The sequence below is a fragment of the Solanum stenotomum genome, chromosome 2 (genome assembly GCF_019186545.1).
Source record: "Solanum stenotomum isolate F172 chromosome 2, ASM1918654v1, whole genome shotgun sequence".
Lineage (NCBI taxonomy): Eukaryota > Viridiplantae > Streptophyta > Magnoliopsida > Solanales > Solanaceae > Solanum > Solanum stenotomum.
In genome coordinates this window covers 48804540-48830613 of record NC_064283.1, presented here as the reverse complement: position 1 = coordinate 48830613, position 26074 = coordinate 48804540, and the positions used below count along the sequence as shown (strand labels likewise).

Here is a 26074-nt window from a genome sequence, read left to right as displayed (position 1 = left end):
CTTTTTCTCAAAATTGATAATTAGAATAAGTCTATGCTATAATGCTTAAGGAAGCAAGGTGTAAAAACTAGGGATTCAACAAAATAGTCAACGGCAAAATATGGTTACCAACAAAAGGCTACAGGCTCAAAAGGGCTAACTAGTGATATAATATCTGAAAAGACTAAATTTTATCAGACAAATCAAAGAAAGCCTATTATCATCTCCTAAATAAACAACACTTTTTATTTCGCTTCAATAACATGCAAGGCAAGTTTTAGACTAAGATGTAAAACATGGAATAAACAAAGTCTCACCACACATGACACAAGTATCAATCAAGATGAATCAATTCCACTTCTAAGAGAGACAAGATCATAACAAACTAAAAAATAAAATAAGCTATATAAAAAGTCACAACCATGAACCTAGATATCAAAAAGTTTGCAATTTCACTAGCAATCAAGCATTCACAAGAAAGTACTACTAAAATTTAGGCCCAAATAGTAAGTATCACATAACTCAAAAGAGTTTTTTCTTTTCTCTCCAAAAAATTAAAAATAAAAATAAAATTTATTCCTAAAAAAGAATAAAAGACACTCGGTTCAAAGGGACTATCCTTAGGAAAAGAACCGAAAACAAAAGCCAAGGAACCCATCCTAAATAAAGAAACTCAATAAAATGGTAAAAACTAAGAATTCATTCCTCCACCCCACACTTAAAAAGATGCTATGTCCCCAAAGCATTAAATAAAATTTAAAACAAGGGTTAGGAAAACTCTCCGAGGCCTTTAGGCCTAGCTAGTAGCATGTTCTGTTAATTTTCATCAAGGGTCATCACCTCATACTTTAGCTCAAATATGCTGCTTTGTTTTTTTTTTTAGGTACTCAGATTTCCCCTAATCTGCAAAAACAGGTAAAGAAAAAAAAGTGATACTAAATAAAATAAAAATAAAATAAAATAAGAAGTTACACTACTAATTGTGTTGCCTCCCAATAAGCGCTTAATTTAACTTCGTGGTACTACACCATCAATTTTACTATTTTTCCTTCCACTTTGAAGATATGAATTGCACCCCTAATTTTACATCAATTTTTCTATTATGCTCAAGGGGTGGTGGTAGAAAAATAAAAGTCTCAAGCAATAGATATCGCATTATGCAGTTCTTGGATCCTAAGTGAGGAATGTAATTCTCCGATGTTGGAACAATAAATTCAAGAATATAGACACATTGTTCCTCCTCCATACACTCTTCTATAGGCTCAGATGGCTCGATTAATTTTTCATCATCTAAACATAATGTGGAAAAATGATTAGAATGAGGTCCAATGCACCCTAACTTATGAATTGTATTATTTTTTACACCCTCATGCTTACACATACTAGAGTTTTTAAAAATAATATTATCTACTTCATTACATAACTCTAGTGCACTCTTCTCAACAATGACAACATTAATAAAAGTATGATCAAGCAATTGGCCCTTAACTTTTAGCTCTTCAAGTTGTCTTATAGGTATTTTTTCTTCATCACACATATTATTACTAAATTGTTGGGTGTCATATGATTTAATCTATTCACTCAACTCAAAATTTAATTTATAGAGATCCCAATCATAGATATCTTCATCAATCATGCACTTAAATATTGATTTATAGCACAGTATCAATAACTCTTCCATGTCCCCACACAACTTATTTTATTGAGAAAAAATTAGCTTATAAGAATCCATAATATCAGAAGTACAAAAATTGCAATAACACTTAACACTACATACTTTTTCAGATGACATCTCAAGAAGAGTAAAACATATAATAAAGAAAAGTAAATTAAAACAAATAAAAAAAAGGACTATAAGTCAAAATAAATACTAAAGACAATTTCTAAGCCATATTCCCCGGCAGCGGCGCCATTCTTGATAACGTTCAAATATACTTCATGAAAAGAAATATAAACGATCGTATGCAATATATTTATCCAACTATGAGTCGGGGTCGAACCCACTGAGAATATGGAAGAATATTGTCAATAGCAAATATTTAAATCGATAATAGTTATATAAAAATAGGGGATTTAAATTGAAATAAAATAAAAACAATAAAAAGATAGCTTTGAACTAAGGATTTATATATATTCAGATTATTTAAAGTAACTAGGAATGCGTTTCCCATAAACTCATAACGCGGTAATCCTAATAATAGTAATCCTTTTTCTAATGTATTACATGTAAAGTGATAAGTTAGGTATCTTTAATTCCTTGGTCCGGTAACTAGAGAATTTCACCCCGCACCTTGGTCCGGCTACGTGTGTATAATTTACTAACTCTTACCTTTACCTCATATTAGACATCACATCGATGTTTAGCTTAGTTATTACTTCTCACCAATCTACACTAGACTATTAGATAGTATCACACTAAATCTATGTTGATAATTCTTTTCTTGTTGATTACCTCATTGGTCCGGCAAGTAGCAACAAGGCGAGTTCTAACGTTGCGCACCGTTAAAAAAACTTTTAGACGAAAGAATTATCAATGCATGCTTCAATACTATTCAAAAATTACTTAGTTATTATTCATACTTTGTTAATCGCTTATGGTTCCCACAACCCTAGTTATGAAAGTTAGGTACTCATTATCTCAAAACAGAATCAAAATTTATTAAAATAAATATGCTTGTGTTAATCATACGAAGTTAAAAATAATAGCTAAACTATCTTATATTAATCAAGAATACAAATAAATAATAAAGGAGAAGAAATAATAAACCACAATTCTCCGGCCTCCACGGCGGCTCTTCCAAAGTTCTAAGCTAGAAGAATTTTTATATTGTGTCTTGTATTTTGGTTCTTGGCTTCCCCAAATAATTATTTCTCTGAGCTATTTATAGATGTAGGAAACCCTAAATAAAATAATTGAGTCAAAACAAATTAGGAAATCAAAACCCGGAAGGAATTGATTTCCGTAACTTATTTGTTGTTTCTGGAATATTTTGTTGCCACCGACTTCCAAATAATTAGATGGCCTTCGCTGCTGACACGTGGAATTTATAGGCCTAATTCAAACTGAATTGACGTTCATCTTTGCACCATGTATAGAAATATATACACCTAGAAATCATTCAAATTCACTAGTTTTCAATTCTAACTACTCTAAGGTACTTCTAAACACCTAGAAATCATTCATAACAAGATCACAACCTTGAATTCATAATTCAAATTCAAGGTAGAGCTAAGAGTTAATTTTTGAAAATTCTTTTGTACATTCTAAGAAAATCCCTTTGAGTCCTTTTGTGGAGTCTTTTACAACTTCGAGTAACTTGTTTCAAGACTCGAGCAAGTGAGTATGAGAATGAGGAGAATGTATTCATCAGTCTACTTTGTCATCACGAGATCCTTCAGATCATGAATCATAACTCTTGAATTCATAATTCACAATCAAGAGAGAGTTAGGAGTAGAGTTCAAGAATGTCTTTGAGTTAAATTGTGAATCCTTTGAGATCAACTATCGATTTGAGCTAAGTTTTGAGAAAGTAAGTATAAGAATGAGAAGAGTCAGATACATGAGTTCCATATTGTTTTGTAGACCTTTGATTCGAGTCGTTCATGCCCATAAATTCCGCATGAACGTCATAAGTTGAGTACCTTTTAGAGGAGTAGTATATTCAAGTTGTAAGTCTTGAGTATTGAGTTGCTCACCCTTCTGAGATTATATTACTAATCATGGAACTATTATATGTTATCCATGAAGTACTTAAGTTTAATAGTTCATGCCTATGATTCCGCATGAACCATATGAGTAAAAAAATGTTGAGATGAGGAATATCATTGAGTGCTTGATTTGAGTTGTTCATGCTCATAATTCCACATGAACCTTATGAGTTGAGCATTCTTGAAATGAGTAGTATCATTGAAGTTCTTGAGTTCTGAAAATCGAGTTCTTTGTATGGTTATTGAAAACCTTGAATTGAGTCATTCACATCCATCATTCATCATGAACCCTATTTTGAGAAGTCTTTTACAACTTTTTCTAAACTTGTTTTAAGACTTGAGCACTTGAGTTGAGAAAGAGTAGATCCGGGTTCATTTTCCTTAAAATGATATATAGTATCCCAAGAGTAAATGTTTTCACATTTAAAAGAGGAGGAAACTGAGATTTCCAAAAGATTTTTGAGTATTTGAGTAACATCACTTTTTAGAGAAAGGCTTTGAGTAATAATCTCAAACCATAGAAAGAGTTATGTTTTTTAAAAAATATGAGTTGAGTATATTTAGGGAGTAGTATTGACCACCGATATGGAGACGAGTTCAGATAACTCAAGTCTCCATAAACAATGTAGCCGACGTGGGTAGAAAGGGTCATACTTTTTAGATGATTCCTTAGTGCTTTTTAGCACAAACTAGTGGATCCTCTTAGTTGAGAGGTTGTATACCTTGGCAAAGTATAGGACAGTTCTGGAAGCGTAGGCGAGACGTTGTAGCATCACATAACTCATAGTGATGGTTGTCGATTAGAGAAACTCCCACAAAGTTAGATTGTATTTTTATGTACACACTGAGTATTATTGTATTTTTCAATACATTGAGTTCGTATCTACAGTTTTATAGCTTTCCATATATATTGCATAATTTACTATTGCTTTATCCTTGAGTATCATGAGTTTAGTATTTCGAGTTGATTATCTTGAGTTGAGTACCTTCAAGTTGATTATCTTGAGTTGACTATCTTGAGTTGATCTGTGCTTCATTGCGTCAAGTACCTTATTGTTGAGTTTCACTGAGGTGAGAATCTTATTACTGAGTTGAGTATCTTATCCTTGAGTACTTCTGAGTTAAGTAAGATTGAGTAGTTTTGAGTATCCTTGAGTAGAGTAAGTTTGAAAAGAGGTAGGTATGTTTTCTTTTATCAAGTTCAAGCTTATGTTATGCTTTAGAATTCCCCTTACATGTACATACATTCCACGTATTCAGCCATTTGGCTTGCATCATTTCATGATGCAGATACATGTATTCAGGATCATCAACATGAGCCTCCTTGCTTCCGGAGGGTTCCACTTTTACTTTCAGTTATATCAGTTGTTAGAAGGTCGTGGGTCTTTTCCCGACTTCAATCTTTGTCATTTAGAGGCTTCATAGATAGACTGTAATTTCAGAAGTTTATTCATTTATTTTATTAAATATTTTAAAGACTTAAGTTGCCTATTTTCGGCCGAGTTGAGTAGTTTATTTTTATTAAGAGTTTTTCATTCGAGTTTGAGTTTTGTAATTGAGTTTCATGAATTTTTATTCTGTTTTAAGCTTTGTATGCTTGAGTTAGTCTTTCACTTGTAGTCAGCCGGGATGAATGTTCACTTGGGAACCAACAATGGTTATCGAGTGCCAGTCACATCCAGGATGTAGGCTCAGGATGTGACAAACTTGGTATCAGATCCTAGAGTTCAAGAGTCCTAGGGTGTCTATGAAGTTGTATCAACAGGGTCTTATTTATGGTTGTGAGGGCCCCACTTCTGTAAATGAGAGACTACATACATTTAAGAAAAGTTTCCCTTCTTTCATACTCTAAATTGTTCAATAGAGCAAAGTCATAGAGATTTATTCATATTCGTGCATTTCTCAGATTCATTCATTTGACTACCCATCATACTAGAGCTGGTTGAATAGAAAATTCAGTTCTTTATCAATGAGTTACTCTTAGTAAAATCTTGAGGAAGTCATGAGACTCCAAAGGGACTTGAGATAAGCCCATGAGTGAGTTAAGTGTTGAGTTTAAGAGGAATGCACCCATATTCATGTGAATCGTGCGTTTGAGCTAAAATTGAGTTGTACTCCCTTCTCTAAGCCTTGTTTCAGTTGAGATCCTTATGAGAAAGTATGTTTAGAGCTTGGATAGTATTTTCACTTGAAAATGTAGTATGAGCTACGAGATTATGAGCAGTAGTAGTAAATAGTGCCCCTTAAGTTAAGAGAATAACATGCAGAGATTTCGTAATCTAAGAGAGATGGTGTTTCGACAAGCTATGTTACTATAGTCATGTACCTAGTAAGTTATTAATGAGGAGTTTTTACTTATGGGTAGTGTAAGAGTTGCTCGTCAATATGAGATAGAGTATATATTTGTTAACTAGAATAGAGTTGATGTCGATGTGCCATCGTATTAAAGGAGATTAAATCCATGTGTGGAATAAGAGAGCAGAGTATTTATAAAGTGATAGATCTAAGCTAGACTTATTATTTATTTGAGAGGTTCATGATGTTCAGAAGGTTATAGAACTGATCAAGTAATGAGGTATAGTATGGTAGGTGAGCAATCATATTGATATTTGGGTTTATTAATAAACATTAAGCTTGAATTTGAGATGAGTGTCATGATCAAAAGAGTGGAAACATGAGGATGATGATGTTAGTCTTAAGATTTGATCTAGAAGACTTGACATAGAGTAGGTAAGGAATTGAGGTGATAAGCTGCAATGAATATGAGTGGTACAAGTGAGAGACCCTAACCTTTAGATAAGAGTAGTAAAGTGTGGCTATGTCACAAGAGTAACAAGAAGCATTAAGCGGTGCACTGAGAGGGTGTATAATCAAAAGAGGTTAAGCAAAACACCATATAAATATGTCTTAGTACCTACTTATTAAGAGTTCAGTAGTTATGAGATAAGCTTCTCCCCGAGTGTTAGAGTAAAAGAAGATGTAGACCAGTTTAGAACTGATGGAATAGGTCCATAGCTTGTAGGTGTCATCTTTAAACCTAAGGGGGAGATGACAAGATGAGAAATAAAGTCATGTGTTTGAGAGTAAGATAGTAATGCGTTCCAAAGAGTTTGGGGGAAATCTTTTTAGAGGTCCTTTTTGTAGTTGAGTGATGTTAAAAAGAGAAGGTTATTGATCTTATTGTGATAGTGATGGTGTGTTTATTCCGTCTAAGGTTATTAATTAGGAGGAAGAAAAATATGAGGTTTCCAATGAGAAATATTTAAATGGGAGCCCTTTGTTTGTTTCAAATAGTAATGCGGACAATTAATGTTAGTATGTCAAAGATGATAAGAGTAACCCCGTTTCATACCCAGTCCAGCCGTCATTCGAGGACAAATGATCCCAAGGGGGAGATATTGTAACACCTCACTTTTTTAAAGAGCTAGAAAGACTTAGAATTGGAAAGAAACCATTTTTAGAAATAATCAAATTTGGAAAGTTTGACAAAGTTAAGCTAAGTATGAGTTTTGGGTCCACTTCAAATGACCATAACTCCTAGCTCAAGATGAGTTAGGTGTGCTACCAGATACGTAGGAAATATATTTGAATTATTTTTCCAACGCCACCGAGTTTGCTATGTTTCGAGTTTGTATGAGGGAGATATGTCCATTCGAAGTTGGGTTGTCTAGATAAAGAAAGTCAAAACCGGATTTTAGAAGGGTATTATGGCCTTTTCACTACCAATAATTAAATTCATTTTTGGTAATTAAGTTGGGGACAAAACTGATTGGATTCAGTTTACACTTTATAAAAGTAAGTTAGGGTTTTGAGAGAAGAGAAAAGAAGAGGAGAAAAGAGGACATGATCAAGGCGTTCGTCGAGGTTCTTGCATTTTGTCGCAGATTTTTGCCATGGCTTTGATCCCTAAGAGGTATGTAAGATTCCATAGTGTTGTGTTTGTTCATCCACACGCCAACCATGTTATTTTCTGCAAAATTTCATTCTTGTAGTTGAAAGATTAGAGTTCTTGATGTGTTCTTGAGAAGTATTCTTGAAGTTCATCCTAAATCTTGTTGTGTTGTGGTTGTGATGATTTCTTGAGGTAGAAGTGAGTGTTTTGAGGGTTTTATTGAGTAGATTAGAGATTACTTATGTTAAGTAATTGTATCCAAGTGATTGGGGAAAACACCATTCGATTCTAAGTTAGTTAGGGTGAGAAAACGAGCAAGGAAATCCGTTGGGTTTTTTGGGTTGGGGCCGGGCACGTCACGCCAGTCAGTGTGCCCCAAATTATGCTACGAAGTTTAGGGGACGGCGCCCCGCGCCACTCAATGTGCCAAGGTCGCCTATCGAGTTATGAAGATCGATTTTCGGTCATTATAGAAAATCTAATGGGAAAATATTTTGGGCCGGAAAATTTTTTATTAAATCAGAGTCATTAAAGTCTAGGAAAATCTAGTAAAAATTGGGTGATCTAATTATGAATTCGATGACATGAGTAGATAGGTAAGACGTTAAGAAACCCGTACAACTTTACAGAATTGAATTTAGGCGAGTAGAACTACCGAAATTGATCTTAGCGTGAACGGGATATTTCTGAGTGTTGTTGGTTGAAGGTGTGTTGTGAAATTGGGGTTTGAAATCCTTAAAATAACTCATTGTTTCCGTGCAAGCCGCTGAGGCTAGATTTATGATGCCAGGCCGGGGCAGCTGTAGTGGGGTGAGTGTCGCTATGGCGGGGCAAACGTGACTTAAAGTTGGAAATAAACCACAAAAATGTTTTATTTTGCAATTTTTGAACTTGAGAGCTAAGGAACGAACCCAGAAGTTATCTTGACATTTTTCACCATTCTTGAGGCTAAAGGTAAGATTTTAACTCCCCAAATCCATTTTTCGATCCATAGAACATAATCTAATGGGTAAATATCGATGGGGAAATGTTTTGATTTGGAAATTATGGTGAAGAAATCCCTAATCTGGGTATGGGGATCATGGGTATAATCTAGGGTTGATAGGATTGTTAATAATTCAGGTAATTAGTTATTGGTTATTGATTCCCGTGTTAAATTAAAAGTTGGTAGACCAAGAACAAGCGGAACGAATCTGCAAAGGAAAGAATCAAGTATCTTAGGGGATTCAAGCTTGTTTGGAGGTAGGTGATGGTTGTGATTTCACGATTGTATGATATATGTTGGTTCTTGCTTCATTATGATACATGTATGTATGTGAATGTTGCATTATTGATCACAGTAGTTGTAAATGAGATAGATAAATGATGAATTCCATGAATCATGACTTGATTGCATGATTATGAGAATGTACTTGTGATTGTGATTGTGGCTTGTTAAATGGTTCGGGTGTTGCGTTCCGACACACTAACTTGGATCGGTTGCCACGTTTCGGCATAAATATGGGATCGGTTGCCACGTTCTGCATAAACATTGGATCGGGTACCACGTTCCGGTATGCTAACTGTTTGAGTTTGGGTTCTATGAGAGGACCAATGACTTGATGTAATTGTATACTTTGAGAAATGTGATATTGTACGTTGCTTCGTAAATAATGACGATATTGTATATGTTCGGTTTATACATGTTATTGTTATGATGTAATGACTTATGTATGTTGTTCTTAGTGGGATAGTCGCGTGATCCCTTCAGTACACTGTGGTTGTGTACAACTACTACACTAGCTCTTTCTTTGCTCAGTACAAGGCATCTTCAAGCAGCTATTGATAGACCTCGCTTAGATGCTTAGTGATCGTTCAAATTCAAGGGTGAGCCAATTCTTCCGGGCTGCCATGAGTTCTATTTTCTGTTTAGTCCATCTTATTCGGACTTAGACTAGTTCATTAGATATTCTTATGTTTAGTTGGGTTGCATCTGTTTTCTTTAGATTTTTGGTTCATTGTTAGAGTTTTGGTACATTGACTTTTAGGTTCTAGGCATATTTTCTGCATTTATCTAGTTGTTAGACTAGTTGTTTGGAGTTTATGAGAACTCCCTATTTCATTCCTTAGCATTTAACTTGCTTCCGTAACTTTAATGCCTTAGTATTTGGATTTAATTGGTTAGCTAATTAGTATAAATGGTTCTCCCACCAGAGAGTTAGTGTGGGTGCCAATCACGATGGTCTGGGTAGTGACAAAGTTGGTATCAGAGCATAGGTTCGTTAATCTCGATGTACCAAAACTAGTCTACTATAGTCTTGAGGAACAATACGGAGATGTCTATACTTTTCTTCGAAAGGCTATAGGACTTTGGAAATCTCTCTTTTTTCTCTTGTCTCCTTTCATGCTATAACTTGATTCCAATTGGTATCTGCCGATTCAAGTTGGTATCTAATCTCCTTCACTTTCGGTCCGCAGATGGTTAACACTAGATTCAACGGCGTCAGACCCATAGTTCTCGTCAATGCTCTAGTTGAGGAATCTATAGCAATAGGTCGCACTCGAGGCATGGGTAGAGGAAGAGCTAGGGGTAGAGGCCGAGGAAGGTGGTGCTTACTAGGGATGGAGCACCGGTTAAAAATGCTCCCAGAAATGAGGCCTATCCTGCGCACCATGAAGAGGTAGAGGAGAATATCAAGGTTGACAATAAGGAGAATGTAGGACATGAGGAAGAGTTGCAGGCTGAGACAAGCGTTATTCCTTCTATAGATCAGGTGTTAGCTCAGTAGATCATGTCATTCCTGAAATGGTTGGTTGGTCCTGGAGTGCTTCCCGCTGTTCAACTAACTCAAGCTCCCACCAATCCTCCTATTGCTATATTTGTCCCCAAGGTGGGAGGGAATGTAGGTAATGATGCTTTCTTCCATCCTTTATTGGGTCCTATTATGACTGGTAATGAACATGAGATGTTGACCAAGTTCTTGAAGTTGAAACTGCCTGTGTTCCATGGTTCTGAGACTGAGGATACATATGAGTTAATCCTAGATTGCTATGAGAGGCTTTATAAGTTGGAAATTGCCCATCAGCATGGGGTTGATTTTGTGACTTTTCAACTTCAAGATGAGTCTAAGTAGTGGTGGAGAGCTTATGTGGAATGCAGATATTTAGTTTTACCTCCACTTACTTTGACCCAATTTCATGCTCTGGTTTTAGAGAAATATGTGTCTCGAACTTTGAGAGATCGCAAGAAGGATGAGTTCATGGCTTTGGAGCAAGGTGGTATGTCTGTGGCTGCTTATGAGGCCAAGTTCCATGCCTTGTCTAGATATGCTACTCAATTGGTGACTACTGAGGTAGAGATGATTCGTTTATTTATTAAGGGACTAAATTCTAAGTTGCAGGTATTATCTGTTCATATGACCTCTGTAGGGAAGAACTTTAATGAGGTAACAGACTTTCTTAAGAAAGTGGAGGGGTTTAGGCGAGACGGTCAGGCTAAGGCATTGGCTAAAACAACCAAAAACTCGGGTAACTTTCAAGGCTCTTACTCCAAGGGTTCAGGGAGGGAAACACTTGCAGCCAGGCCAATCCAGTCTTCTATGCCTTTACAGGTAATTACTCGGGAACTCCACCTCATAATTTGATTCAGGATAGCAAGGGAGTCGAGCCTTCGACGGGCAGCATTCCATATTTTGATCGTAGGTTCTATAATTGTGGAGAGCCTAGGCATATGAGGAGGGATTGCCCCCACCCACGTATGATGGATTCCGCGCAGCTACAGACTAGAGCAGTGATACCCATGGGAAATTGTAATAATGGTCGAAGTTGTCCACAAAGTTGGCGAGGAGGAAATCAGCGAGGCCGTGGAGGTAGTGGAAATGGAAATGCCAGTAGAGGTGCAGTGCAGCCAGGCAGGGAAGTCGCCCATATGACGATAGGGCTTAGTGTTATGCTTTTCCAGGCAAGAATGAGGCAAATGCGTCTGACGCAATGATCACAGTACTATTCTTGTTTGTGACCGGATGATTAATGTGTTATTTAATCCGGGTTTTACTTATTCTTATGTGTCCGTGCAATTTGTCACAGCATTTGCTATGATTTATGATATACTTGATGCCCCCATCCATATTTCTACCCTAGTTGGAAAGTCGGTCAAAGTCACACATGTCTATTGTGCGTGTCCTATTTTGTTTATGGGTTTTCAGACTTGGGGCTGATTTGGTGATTTTGTATATGACTGACTTTGACATAATCTTAGGCACGACTTGGTTGTCCCCCTATTATGTTGTGCTTAATTGTAATACTAAGCATTTAACTTTAGAAATTCTGGGAAAGGCTGTACAAGCCTAAGCAATCTAAGATCATATCTTCCATTCGGGCTAGGAAACTCGTAGGGCAGGGTTATTTGGCGTATTTAGCTCATATTCGGGATGTTGAGGTTGAGTCTCATCTATTGAGTCTATTCATGTGGTGTCAAAATTTAGAGAAATGTTTCCTAATGATTTTCCTGGTATGCCTCCGAATAGGGATATAAATTTCTGCAGTGATTTAGAACCTGGTACTCGTCCCATTTCCATCCCTCCATATTGCATGGCCCCGACAGAATTAAGGGAGCTTAAGGCTCAAATCCAAGAACTTCTTGATAAGGGATTTATTCGTCCTGGTACTCGTAGTATGAGGATGTGTATTGATTATCGACAATTGAATAGGATCACTATTCAAAACAAGTACCCATTGCCTCGAATAGATGATCTTTTTGACCAATTGCAAGGTGTATCAGGTTTCTCTATGATTGATCTAACGTCTGACTACCATCAGTTAAGGATTAGGCTTGAGGATGTGCCCAAGACGGCGTTTAGAACCCGCTATGGGCACTACGAGTTTCTAGTTATGTCATTTGGGTTGACTAATGCGCCCATAACTTTTATGAGTTTAATGAATAGGGTGTTCAAGCCATTTCTTGATTCATTCGTCATAGTCTTTATTTATGATATTTTGGTCTTTTCGAAAACTGAGGAATAGCATGCCGACCATCTTCATATTGTTTTGGATGTTCTTAGGAAACAAAGGTTGTATACGAAATTTTCTAAGTGTGAATTTTGGTTGACTTCGGTTGCATTTTTGGGACATGTAGTTTCAAAAGAAGGGGTAATGGTAGATCCCCAAAAGATTGAGGCCGTTAAGAATTGGGTTAGGCCTAGCTATGTAATGGAAGTTAGGAGTTTTGTGTGGCTCGCTAGCTATTATCGTCGATTTTGAAGAACTTTGCTTATATTTCCACTCACTTGACTAATTTGACCCAAAAGGATATACCATTTAAATGGACTAAAAAATGTGAGGAGAGCTTCCAAAAGCTCAAGACTCTCTTGACCACCGCACCTATTCTAGCATTACCGGTAGAAGGTAAGGATTTTATTATTCATTATGATGCTTCACATTCTGGTTTGGGTGCTCTGTTGATGCGGGAAAAGAATGTTATAGCTTATGCCTCACGTCAATTGAAGGTGCATGAGAGGAATTACCCAACACATGATTTGGAGTTGGCAGTGGTAGTGTTCTACCTTAAGATCTGGCGGCATTAGATCTATGGTGTTAAGTGAGAGGTGTTTACTAATCATCGTAGTTTGCAACATGTTTTCACTCGAAAGGATCTGAACTTGAGACAACGAAGGTGGATGAAGTTACTTAGGGATAATGATGTCACCATTCAATACCATTCGAGTAAGGCTTATGTCGTGGCAGACGCTTTGAGTCGAAAGGCGGTAAGTATGGGTAGTTTAGCTTGCTTGAGTGCAACTAGATGACCTTTGGCTAAGGAAATTCAGACCTTGGAGTCTAAATTCATGCAATTGGGCATCTCACAAAAAGGTGTGGTGTGAGCTAGCATCGAAGGAAGGGACACATTTATGGATGCAGAAGGTGTGCTCAGTTTTAAAGGAAGAATTTGTGTTCCTCGAGTTGATGACTTGATTCAGAAATTATTGATAGAATCTCATGGTTCGCGATTTGAAGCTAATTTATTGGTAGCCGGGCATGAAGAAAGATATAGCGGAGTTTGTGGCTAAGTGTCAAAATTGTCAACCAGTAAAATATGAGCACCAAAGGCCTGCATGTTTGCTTCAAAGAATGCCAATTCTGGAATGAAAGTGGGAGATGATAGCCATGGATTTTGTGGTTGGCCTTCCCAAGAATTTGGAGAAGTTTGATTCTATTTGGGTAGTGGTTGATAGATTGACTAAGTCACACCATTTTATTATGGTAAGAATAGATTATAATGCTGAACAATTGGCTAAGGTTTATGTGAAAGAGATAGTGAGGTTGCATGGGGTGCCTCTTTTTATCATCTCAGACCGTGGTACGCAGTTCACCTCTAAGTTTTAGAGGAAATTACAGGATGAATTGGGCAGAAAACTCACTTTTAATATTGATTTCCATCCACAGATGGACGGATAGTCAGAGAGGACCATTCAAGTGTTAAAAGACATGTTGAAGGCATGTGTGATTGATTTTGGAGGGCATTGGGATAAGTTCTTCCCTTTGTGTGAGTTCTCTTTTAATAATAGTTATCACTCCAGCATTAATATGGCACTGTTTGAAGCATTATATGGGAGGGGATATAGATCACCCACAGGATGGTTCGAGGTTGGAGATGTAAAACCATTGGGGGTCGATTTAGTGAAGGATGCTCAAGATAAGGTGATGAGTATTCAAACAAAGCTTTTAGCTGCCCAAAGTAGACCGAAGAAGTATGCAAACCATAAGATAAGAAACATATCATTTCAGACTGGTGAGAATGTTCTTCTTAATATATCACCCATGAAAGGGGTGATGAGATTTGGCAAGAAAGGTAACCTAAGTCCGCGATACATTGGTCTCTTTGAGGTTTTTGAATGTGTAGGTCCAGTGGCTTATAGATTGACTTTACCTCCTAACCTATCAGAAGTTTATCCGGTATTTCATGTCACTACTGGAAAATAGGCCTGTGGCAATGCGGAGAAAATCGTTGCGATAGATAGACAAACCGTTGCCATAGATCTAGCGCAACGTGTTTCCATGCGTTACATTAAGCTCGCGTGGTCATAGATCTAAGGTAACGGTTATTGCAACGGTTGTAACTTTGTGTTGCCATAGACACTTATATAGCAATGGTTATGCCATCCTTCTGATGCGACCGAAATAGTTGGTAAATGCAATGGTTTATAGGCGTTGCCGTAGAATATATATTGCAACAATTATTTTCTTTATAGCAACAGTTTATTTTTATAATAAATCAACAATTTCCAGTTCTATTGCAATGGCTGTTTAACATATTGCAACGGTTTCCTATTCTATTGCAATTTCTTATTTTATCTATTCAACGTACGTACAGTTCTAATTAATTAACATATTGCAATGATCTATATGAAATAGAAATCTTAGTTGTAAGACACTATCAATATATATATATATAATAAATTATAATACAATATACATATATAATTAGTCGTCCTTCCAAAAAGTTTTATAAACATTCACAATTCAAAATATCTAACAAGAGATCATAATATATCCCTAAAAGTAAAACATATGTACAAACCCAAATGATTCGTTAGGTATTTCATCAGTACTAATGAGTTACGATATAAGTTTTTAAATATTTGGTAGCATAACGAATATTAGAACTATCTAATATCAGATATTCAAAAATCTTCTCTGGAATTTTTCTAGTCTTCCAGGCGACCGAGTGCTCCATGAACAATGAGCGCCCCTTTCTAAATTAACTTTTCCTTGCGCTTACCACTTCTTAAAACTTGCGAGCCAGTGTCGATCACTCCTTTGCCTTCTTCATCTGGCCGCATTGCATCAATATGGATCCAATAATCCATTGGGTGTACATTTAGAGATGGATGTTGGACTTCAGCAATGGTAGCCACTGCTTCTTCAGTCCAAGAATCTGCCTCTTTGTCGCTTGCAGCCTGGGTGGCTCGGTTCGGCCAAGCCCGTTTTTCTTTTTTCATCAATGCTGGCCCAGTCGAGGCTCGTCCATGCCCAATCCAAGTAAGGTCAAAATCATCTTCATTGCTATGATCTTCTCCCCTTTCTTCATTTTCGATACCTACAAAAAATAATTTGCATAAAGTTATATTCGTTTGATAATAAGTGATTTAACGAGATGATAAAGAACTTTCTTCAAACAAATTATCTATGCGTTTTATCTATTTAAAAATCACCCTTCCAAATAATAAAAGATTTCATGATATCCATTAATTTTCCATAATTTTTCATCCAAAACCATGCTTCTGTAACATGAGGGATTTGTCCAAAACCTTTTTCAGAAAAGAAGCATTGCAGATAATTTTAACAAACTTATCTATCAATTACTTAAGCATTGCAGATAATTCAGAAAGGAAGCATTGCAGAAAACTTTTTCATCCAAAACCATGTTACTCAATAAATGAAGGAACTCTTTTAAGAGACAATATAAACTAGGATAAGATGGTTGAAGGAACAAGTTGAATGTTAGCTTCTATATCCAAACACCTACTTATGCCAACATGTTAGGTTATAGATTTTAAATTTAATCCTCAATGTAGCACGACTATACCCCTGTGAGTTACCTTCCCAGGTCTACCGGTGGGATATTGGTCGCGAGAACCACTTTGTAAGGTTGCTAGTGCCATTGGCCGACCTTTATACACTGATAGTTTTATTGCTTCGATGGATAGAATATCCTACGCTAGAATTCTTGTGGAAACTGATGTATCACAACCCCTAATGTATCCAAACCAAAATGCTGGCCGTTCTCAGAATGTATAACAAGAGGTAAATGTACAACAAGAGCTAGTCCAGGTGCTTAGGTAGTAGTTCAATACTCCAGCAATTCAATACTCAGGCAATAATTTAATAGTCAGGCAGGTCAATACTTGTGCAACAATTCAATACTCAGGCAGGTCAATACTCGGGCAACAAATCAGTTTACTACTCAGGAAACAATTTAATACTTAGGCAACAGTTTAAAAGTAAGGCAGGTCAATACTCGGGCAAAAAATCAGTTTACTACTCAGGAAACAATTCAATACTCATGCAACGGTTTAATAGTAAGGCAGGTCAATACTTGCACATCAATTCAATACTGAGGCAAGTCAATACTCAGGCAACAAATCAGTTTACTACAAAGGCAACAATTCAATACTCAAGTAATAGTTTAATAGTCAGGCAAGTCAATGCTTGAGCAATAATTTATTACTCAGGAAGGTCAATACTCGAGCAATAAATCAGTTTACTACTCAGGAAACAATTCAATACTCAGGCAACTGTTTAATAGTTAGGCAGGTCAATACTTACGCAACAATTCAATAGGTAGGTCAATACTCGGGAAACAAATTAGTTTACTACTCAAGAAACAATTCAATACTTTGGCAGGTCAATACTCAAGCAATTAATCAATTAAATACTCAGGTGGATATGCAAGTATTTCCTTAAATGCAGATTCTGAAACAAATTTAGGCCTTTTTGCCATTCGAGTTATTTCATCGGCATAGGTATAAAAGTGCATTTTCTTAAACCTACACTTATACCCTCTCCAAGCAAGTTTAATTGTTCCCAAATCCCAATCTTTTCCAACTTCAGGAATGTCATTTTTTTCCTACAATTTAATCCAATTAGATCAGCACAAGAAAAATGAAATATTTTCAACCAAATAATGAAACAGTGAGAACATCAAACCTTGATATAGTTTCACATATCATCACGTGTCTTCAACATCTTCCAAATAAATACATTAAAAGGACAAACGGTTCCGTTTCTTGCCAATGTGCCAAGGAAGTTGCCCAATTCACTTACCACTTCTTTAGTAGGACCAATGGGCTGGTTCAACTCATTTAGCAGGATCAGTTTACGCTCACTCTGTCCATGCACAACCTGCATTTGTGTGCCACCTCTTTTTTTCTTGTTTAGGGTAGGGTCTACAATAATATGAACTGAGATTTATAGTTATTCAGACAACTTTTGGAATAATATGAACTTAAATCTATTTATGCTTGCCTTGTTCCTCAGATTGGTTATTTCCTTCAAGATTGGTAGAATTTTGTGGACGTTGTTGCATTTGTTCCTGGAGTGGTTGTGATGTAGGAGTACTAGAAAGTTGTGACTGTTGTTGCACTTGTTCATGTGCTACTTGTAATACGGGAGTGGTAGAATTCGGCGACAGTTGTTGCACTTTCTCATGTACTATAGGAAATGTAGAATTCAAAGAAACATGTTGCACTTGATCCGACACTTGAGATTTATTTAGACTGTAGTTCGAGTTCAGTTTGTTCTTGTGATACTTTTCATTTGACTTCATAACTTGAACGGCTCAAATACACTAAGAGTTCTGTTTGTGCTTGTCTTTTGATACCTTTTTATTTCGCAAAGAAGAAAGTGATCCAGCTGAAACATAGTTTAAAATCTTAACTTTCTGGCGTTTTTTCACACACGTTTCTTGATTCATGATTGTTCAAGTCTCTGCAATTTCAGAAAATTAAATATAAAATTGGTTAGAAGAAAGCATTCAACAATTTTGCACTTAACAAACCTCATGAATAAAACCAACCTCACTCTCGTTACATCTAACAAAAATAATAAAATAGCACAATAGAAATGGAAAAAACAGGATCACCTAATCATTCAACCACTTTGTCCATAAATTAACCGAAAGTTTTAATAAAAGTAATAACCACAAAATAAAAATGAAAATAACAATGAGCATATATTTAAACTAAACTTCAAATCTTTCTTGTCTAATCATCTTCCTTCATCCAATCCCAATCTGTTCCATCAACATCCTCCTCCTCTTCTGACGTTTCTATAATTGTATCTTCTGAATGTTGTGCATTACATGGAATATCAACAATATCAACGGCCACATCCTCTCTTGACCATCTAAAGTCACCCTCATCTAATCTAGTTGTGGAACCAATGTCATCATTAGGCTCCCTCTAAAATGTGTCGCCTATAGGACAATTATCTTCCTCTAGATCATATAAATCAACATGAACCTTATTCCTTTCATAATAAACATCTTTCTCAATTGGATCTGCGATATTAAACACTTGATAAACTTGTGATGCCAACACAAAAGGGTCATCTTTACTGCATAAGTTGTTGAAGTATACTCGAGTTAACCCATATTCATCTACTTCATGCTAATACCAATCACATCTAAATAATAAAACACTAAAACAACCATAATAATCAATTTCAATGATATCTTGAATAACTCCATGATAAACAACATTTCTATCAATGGGATTTTGGTCCCGAGAACTAGAAAAACTATATGTTGTTGTTGATAAAGTCACTCCACTATTTTGAGTTATACGTGGGGTATCCCTCTTTTTTGTATGAAATCGATATCCACTGATAAAATATGCAGTATATCTCTTGGCCACCATATTAGGCCCTCTAGCTAGCCATATTAAATGTCGAGGTACTTCAACATTTTTAACTTTCTTTTCAAACTAATTTCTAAATTCACGACTGTGATTACTTGTTGTTTCCCATGCATTTAATCTACTATGATTACTCACTATGTTCTTATGTTCCTTGCAACATGAATATTGAAAATTTAATTACTGCCTTTATAAATCTTAATGTACCTTATCTAACAAACAAATGTATTTTCAAAATGTAAATAATTGTTATATAATTTATCTTACTCGATAAGATTTTCCACTTATTCATCTCCGGTATTGAAAAGGGTATAATGATGTTCTTCATGGCATAACTTTGAATCCATCAAAAAAGTGCAATGTTTTCTCTTCTCCCTTCCAATAAGATGACCAATCTTAGGGAATATATGTGGCAAATTCTGATCGCATTCCTCATCCTCAGTTTGATACCTACTGAATCTTGTCTTCACTCCATCATGTAGGTATCTCGAACTACGATTCAAGCAATCTCTACCCAAAACACCCTCTACTATCGACGTTTCTGGACATTTTCGATTACACATGAGCCCCTTAAAGTTATATTGCTCTCTCTCAATGGAATACATCCAACAAAGATGAGTCGGACCCCAAGCTTTATTTCATTCACTAAATGGATAGGCAAATGTGGTATTATGTCAAAAAAGGCTGGATGAAAAATCATTTCAAGATCACAAAAGATTTCACCAATTTCAGACTCTAATTTTTCAAGATCCGTTCACCTTATTACCTTACTAGATATGGCTCTAAAGAAATTGTCCAACCTTATCAATGTCAATGATACTTTCTTGGGTAACGTCTTTCTAACGGCAACTTGAAGCAAGTAATGCATCATAAAATGAGCATCGTGACTCATGTATCCTGATATTTTCATCTCTTTCTCATGAAGGCGGTGTGATATATTTGAAGCACACCTTTTAGGTAATTTGGCATTTTTGAAGACACTACAAAATAACCTCTTTTGTTCTGGCTTCATGAAGAATGATGACTCCTTTCGTATTCCCATTTCTCACAAGTCATAGCAAGAATTTACTTGATCTTTTGACTTTCCATCTATCTCTAATAAAGTCCCAAGCAAACTATCACATATGTTCTTCTCTATGTTCATCACATCAAGATTGTGCTTTAATTTGTTATGTGCCCAATGTGGCAATTCAAAGAAAATAGATCTTTTTTTCCATGGACCCTTATTATCTCACGATCTTTTTTCTAACCCTTTCCAAAAAACATTATTGAATTCATTCAACTCTTCAAGCAATTCTACACCCAACAAAGGAGTAGGTGCAAGTTTGTGCCCCTCCTTACCATCAAATGACTTCTTATCTTTTCGCAATGGATGATCAGGAGGTAAAAATCTCTGATGACCCAAATAACACATCTTACGACTATGTTTAAGATATTGAGAGCATGTGTCATAATTACAAGTAGGGCATGCTAATTTTCCCTTAGTGCTCCATCCTGAAATCACTAACTGTCCACATTAAGGCTGCACACATTTGGAAAGTCTTGTTGGTTTCAGCATCATATGTTTCTATACTAGGTTCCCATAGTTCCTTCAGTTCTGCAATTAGTAGTTATAGGTACACACCGATATCATTTCAAGGAGATAATGGGCCTGGAATGATCATTGATAACATAATATACTCCTGCTTCATACAAATCCACGGTGATAAAATATAGTTCATTAACATAACAGGCCACGTGTTATGAGAAATACTCATGGTTCGAAATGAGATGAAGCAATCACTTGAGAGACCCAGTCTGACATTACGAGGATCAATAGAGAAGTCTGGATGTAAATGATCAAAATCTGTCCATGCTTCCCCATCAACAGGATGCCTTATATTTCCATCATTAGGTCGTTCATTAGCATGCCATCGCGTTGCAACAGTTGTTTCATGAAACATATATAACTGTTGAAGCCTAGGCTTTAAAGGCAAGTACCTTAAAATCTTTGCATGAATTTATGAACTTGCATTAGTTGAGGTAGCACCAATATCTTTCCATCTACAAGACCCACATATAGAGCAGTTATCGGCTTTCTCATTGTCCTTTCAAAATAACATGCAATCATTTGGGCATGAGTGTATTTTTTCATAATTAGACCCAAATCTTGTATCACCTTTTTAGCCTTACTGAAAGAATCTGGTATCTGAGCAAAGGGAAAAACCTCTCTTAACAATTCTAACAAGTCTGAAAATGCTACATTACTCAACCCATGCAAGGTTTTGAACAAGTATAATCGAATGATGAAACTCAATTTGGTAAAGTTTTCACACTCAGGATATAACAGTTGTGTTCCATCCTCCAATAATTTAAAATATTTCTTTGCATCTTCAGATAGTCCCTCTCCCACTCTTTCTCCATGCCCCGATTTAGCTTCCACATTTCTAAATGTGTCATGAAATATTCCATCAATATCATTTCGCAAATTAGAACCTTCATCATCATTGATTGGATGAGATGTATTTCTTGCAGAAGACCTTCTCCATGAAAAACCCATTTATTGTAACCATAAACGAACCCATAACAACCAAGTGACCCTCCACCACATTTCTATAATGCCAATATCGATTAATGCACTTTTTGCAAGGGAACAATATTTCATTTCCTTGAGAAGCTCGTTCAAATGACTTATCAAGAAAATTGCTTACTCCATGAATATACTCATTTGTGCATCTTAGGAAACTCATCCAACTTTTATCATGATTATCCATTGAAATTCTATTTAACACAAGAAAATCACAAAGAAAATTATGGTTAGTGAGTATAATTGTTAAGATTAACTTGTAGGTTATGGAGATCTAGAAATTAAAATACCATCAATTTTAGCTTGTTGTTGTTCAAAGTTCCCCTTTAACTATCTCGATTATTTCCTTAGAGTGTCCCTGCTCAAAGTTTCCTTTTGTCTATCTTCTGTATTATTTTTCATGGCAGTATAGATAATCGTCAAATTATGCTTCTCTTTTACCTTTTTTGGTCTTTTATGTTGTTTCAGACATTAGTTTTGTAAGTTATATTTGGATGTTCATATCATGTATAAACTTTTAAAGAACACCATAAGAATCAAGAGGAACAAAATTCTTCTCTTTTCAACTATTTCAAAGCTAAGCTTTTATATCGTGATGTGTATAGATTTCTATCCAACGACTAGAACTAGTACTAGGTAGAGACATGTAACTTTAAATTTTCCAGATTGTTTCTGCCAAAATGACATTCTAAGTAATGTTCTATTAATATTCTTTTCTTTTCTTTTCTGCTATCTTTTTCTCACAACTTAAAAGATCCCAAGAACTGAAGCATCAGAAGAACAAAAAGGTAATCTTTAATAAATTTAACAATATAAAGTTTGCATTCACTTTATTTTCTCCAGCTTACAACATAAACTTGAATTATTGATTCTAAAACAGTTTCTCCATAGTGTTCTAAAACAAATCCTCGAAACAGTTTTAATGCTACTTGGTTGTAATAATTCTAAGTTTAATTTCTAAGTTTAAATGTTCATCTGTAACAAAAATACATATAAATTTAAATCATGTTTCCGCACTTATAACATAAACTAGAATTATCAATTCTAAAATAGTTTCTCCAAAGTGTTCTAAAACAAATCCTCGAAACAGTTTTAATGCTACTTGGTTGTAACAGTTCTAAGTTTAATTTCTAAGTTTAAATGTTCATCTGTAACAGAAATACATATTAAATTTGAATTGTGTTTTCGCAGTTACAACATAAACTTGAATTATCGATTCTAAAACAGTTTCTCTAAAGTGTTCTAAAACAAATCCTCGAAACAGTTTAAAACTACTTGGTTGTAACAATTCTAAGTTTAATTTATAAGTTTAAATGTTCATCTCTAACAGAAATACCTATTAAATTTGAATCATGTTTTCGCACAACTATCTCAACTCGTAACTTCATAATCATATCACAACTCCAACCAACTGTTAGATATTATAATAAATTTCTCAAATTTACATCAAAATACTCCTCATTAATGAAAAATGTCTATCTTCATACAAGTAAAATCGAAAAAAAACTTAACAATAGACAACCAAAGTTCAAACAGATAAACAATAGTGTATTGATATTTTCTTAGATGCATCAACTTAATGCAGACTAAATCTTTAATAGAAAATCTATATGAACATTCACAAACTCAATAATTTAAAGAAATAAGAACGCACCTTCAAAAATATTCAAGGAAAAGTTTTTTTCTTCAGCTTCTATCGTTGATTTCTTTCTTCTTCAACACTATAACAATCTACTGTTCAAATAATCAACCCAAGTGACTTTATAATTCATAGAGAATAACCTAAAATTTGAAAATAAGTCCAAAGTAGGAATGAGAAAATAGAGAATATAACCTAAAATTAGAGCTTTGTGAAGTTGAGAATGAACTTTGTGCCGCAAATTTGGGAGCTTTGGTGTGACTTAGAGAAGCACAACCCAACAACAATTTCAGAATTGGAGACATCAATTTCATAAATAACGATCTTGTTGTGAGTTGAGTGCAGCACAGCACAACAAAATTCACTCACAACCAGCACCGATTAGAACCAAACACAGCAACACTGATGACTATTTGGGTGAACTGGAGTACCGGCGCTGATTAGGGCTTTTCGAACTAGAAATCGACGACGATGAGAAGAGGCCGCTGATGTGAGGTCAAAATACATATTTTTAATCATTATTTGCCTCACATTTAGTATTTATATTTGTCTTTTATGAGCATAAATTCTATGGATTGTGCTAAATTGTGTATTTTATTTGTAGGATTAAATTGATGGAAAATTGGAGATGTTTGGATCTAAAACGAATTAAAGATGAAAAGTTGAAGAAGGAAATCAAGCAGGCAGCTTAATGGAAATAAGTTAATATAATATTAATATAATTTATATGCAAATAAGGAAAGAAAAACTTACCTGCTGGTCCACGTATCAGGCAGCAACATCAAAAGAAGTTACACGCACAAACTTGGAAGCTACACGCGGAGAAAAAGGAATCCAATTCCTTTCGGGTTTTGATTTCCTAATTTGTTTGGACTCAATTATTTTATTTAGGGTTTCCTACATCTATAAATAGGGCATGGAAATAATTATTAGAAAAGCCAAGAACCAAGATACAAGACACAATATAAATTTTCTTCTAGCTTAGAAACTTTGGAAGAGCCGCCGTGGAGGCCGGAGAATTGTGGTTTATTCTTTCTTCTCCTTTATTATTTATTTGTATTCGTGCTTAATAAAAGAAAGTTTAGCTATTGTTCTTAATTTTTTATGATTAACACAAGCATATTTATTTTAATGAATTTTGATTGTGTTTTTGAGATAATGAGTAGCTAACTTTCATAACTAGGGTTGTGGGAACCATAAGCGATTAACAAAGTATGAATAATAACTAAGAAATTCTTGAATAGTGTCTTGCATGCATTGATAATTCTTTCGTTTAGAAGTCTTTTTAACGAGTGCACGCGTTAGAACTCGCCTTGTTGCTACTTGCCGGACCAAGGAGGTAATCAACAAGAAAAGAATTATCAACATAGATTTAGTGTAATACTATCTAATAGGCTAGTGTCAATTGGTGCTAAGTAATAACTAAGTCAAACATCGATTATGATGTCTAATATGAGGTAAAGGTAAGGGTTAGTAAATTATACACACGTAGCCGGACCAAGGTGCGGGGTGAAATTCTCTAGATGCCGGACCAAGGATTTAGAGATACCTAACTTATCACTTTGCATGTAATACACTAGAAAAGGATTACTATTATTAGGATTACTGCGTTATGAGCTTATGGGGAACACATTCCTAGTTACTTTTCATAATCTGAATATAAATAAATACTTAGTTCAAAGCTATCTTTTAATTATTTTTATTTTATTTTATTTCAATTTAAATTCCCCATTTTTATAACGACTATCGAGTTAAATATTTACTATTGACAATATTCTTCCATATTCTCTGTGGGATTGACCCCGACTCATAGTTGGGTAAATATATTGCATACGATCGTTTATATTTCTTTTCAAGAAGTATATTTGAACGTTATCAAAAATGGCGCCGCTGCCGGGGAATATGGCTTAGAAATTGTCTTTAGTACTTATTTTGACTTGTAGTCCTTTTTTGTTTCTTAGGATTAGTTTAAATTTATTTATTTTTATTATTATTATTATTATTATCATATTTCTTTTACTCTTCTTGAGATGTCATCTGAAAAAATATGTAGTGAAAAGTGTTCTTGCAATTCTTGCCCTTCTGATTTTATGGGTTCGTATAAGTTATTTTTTTTTATCAACTAGATGAGTTGTATGGGGACATGAAAGATTTGTTAGTACTTTGCTATAAATCAATATGTAAGCGAAATTCTGAATATAAATTTGAATTTGATCTCTATTATTTAGATATTGAGTTGAGTGCAAAGATTAAATCATATGAAACCCAACAATTTAGTAATAATATGTGTGAGGAAGAAAAAATACTTATAAGTCAACTTGAAGAGCTAAGAGTGGAGGGGCAATTGCTTGATTATAATGTTATTGATGTTGTCACTGTTGAGAAGAGTGCACTAGAGTTATGTAATGAAGTAGATAATATTATTTTTAAAAACTCTAGTATGTGTAAATATGAGGATGTAAAAAATAATGCAATTCATAAGGTAGGGCGCATTAGACCTCATTCCAATCATTTTTCTACATTATGTTTAGATGATGAGAAATTAATCGAGCCATTTGAGCCTATAGAAGAGTGTATGGAGGAGGAACAATGTGTCTATATTCTTGAATTTATTGTTCCAAGATCGGAGAATTACATTCCTCACTTAAGATCCAAGAAGTGCATAATGCAATATCTATTGTTTGGGACCTTTATTTTTATACCACCACCTCCTGACCGTAATAGAAAAATTGATTCAAAATTGGGGGTGCAATTCATATCTTCAAAGTGGAAGGAAAAATAGTAAAATTGATGGTGTCGTGCCGCGACGTTAAATCAAGCGCTTATTGGGAGGCAACCCAATTATTAGTGTAACTTCTTATTTTATTTTATTAGTATCACTTTTTCTTGTTTTTTTGCAG

At 35.2% G+C, this 26074-nt stretch overlaps 1 protein-coding gene across 2 annotated transcripts in view; it reads left to right on the top strand.

Annotated features, from left to right (window-relative positions):
* Nucleotides 1-26074, top strand: part of LOC125857072 (ATP-citrate synthase alpha chain protein 2) — a 1178350-nt gene that overhangs the window by 6787 nt on the left and 1145489 nt on the right. The window contains exon 1 of one of the 2 annotated variants that reach the window (XM_049536742.1): nucleotides 24462-24467. The exons of the other annotated variant lie outside the window; for it this stretch is intronic. The gene's annotated coding sequence lies outside the window, so the exon portion shown is untranslated. Of the gene's footprint in view, nucleotides 1-24461; nucleotides 24468-26074 lie in introns of those variants that run through there. 2 annotated transcript variants of the gene reach the window in all.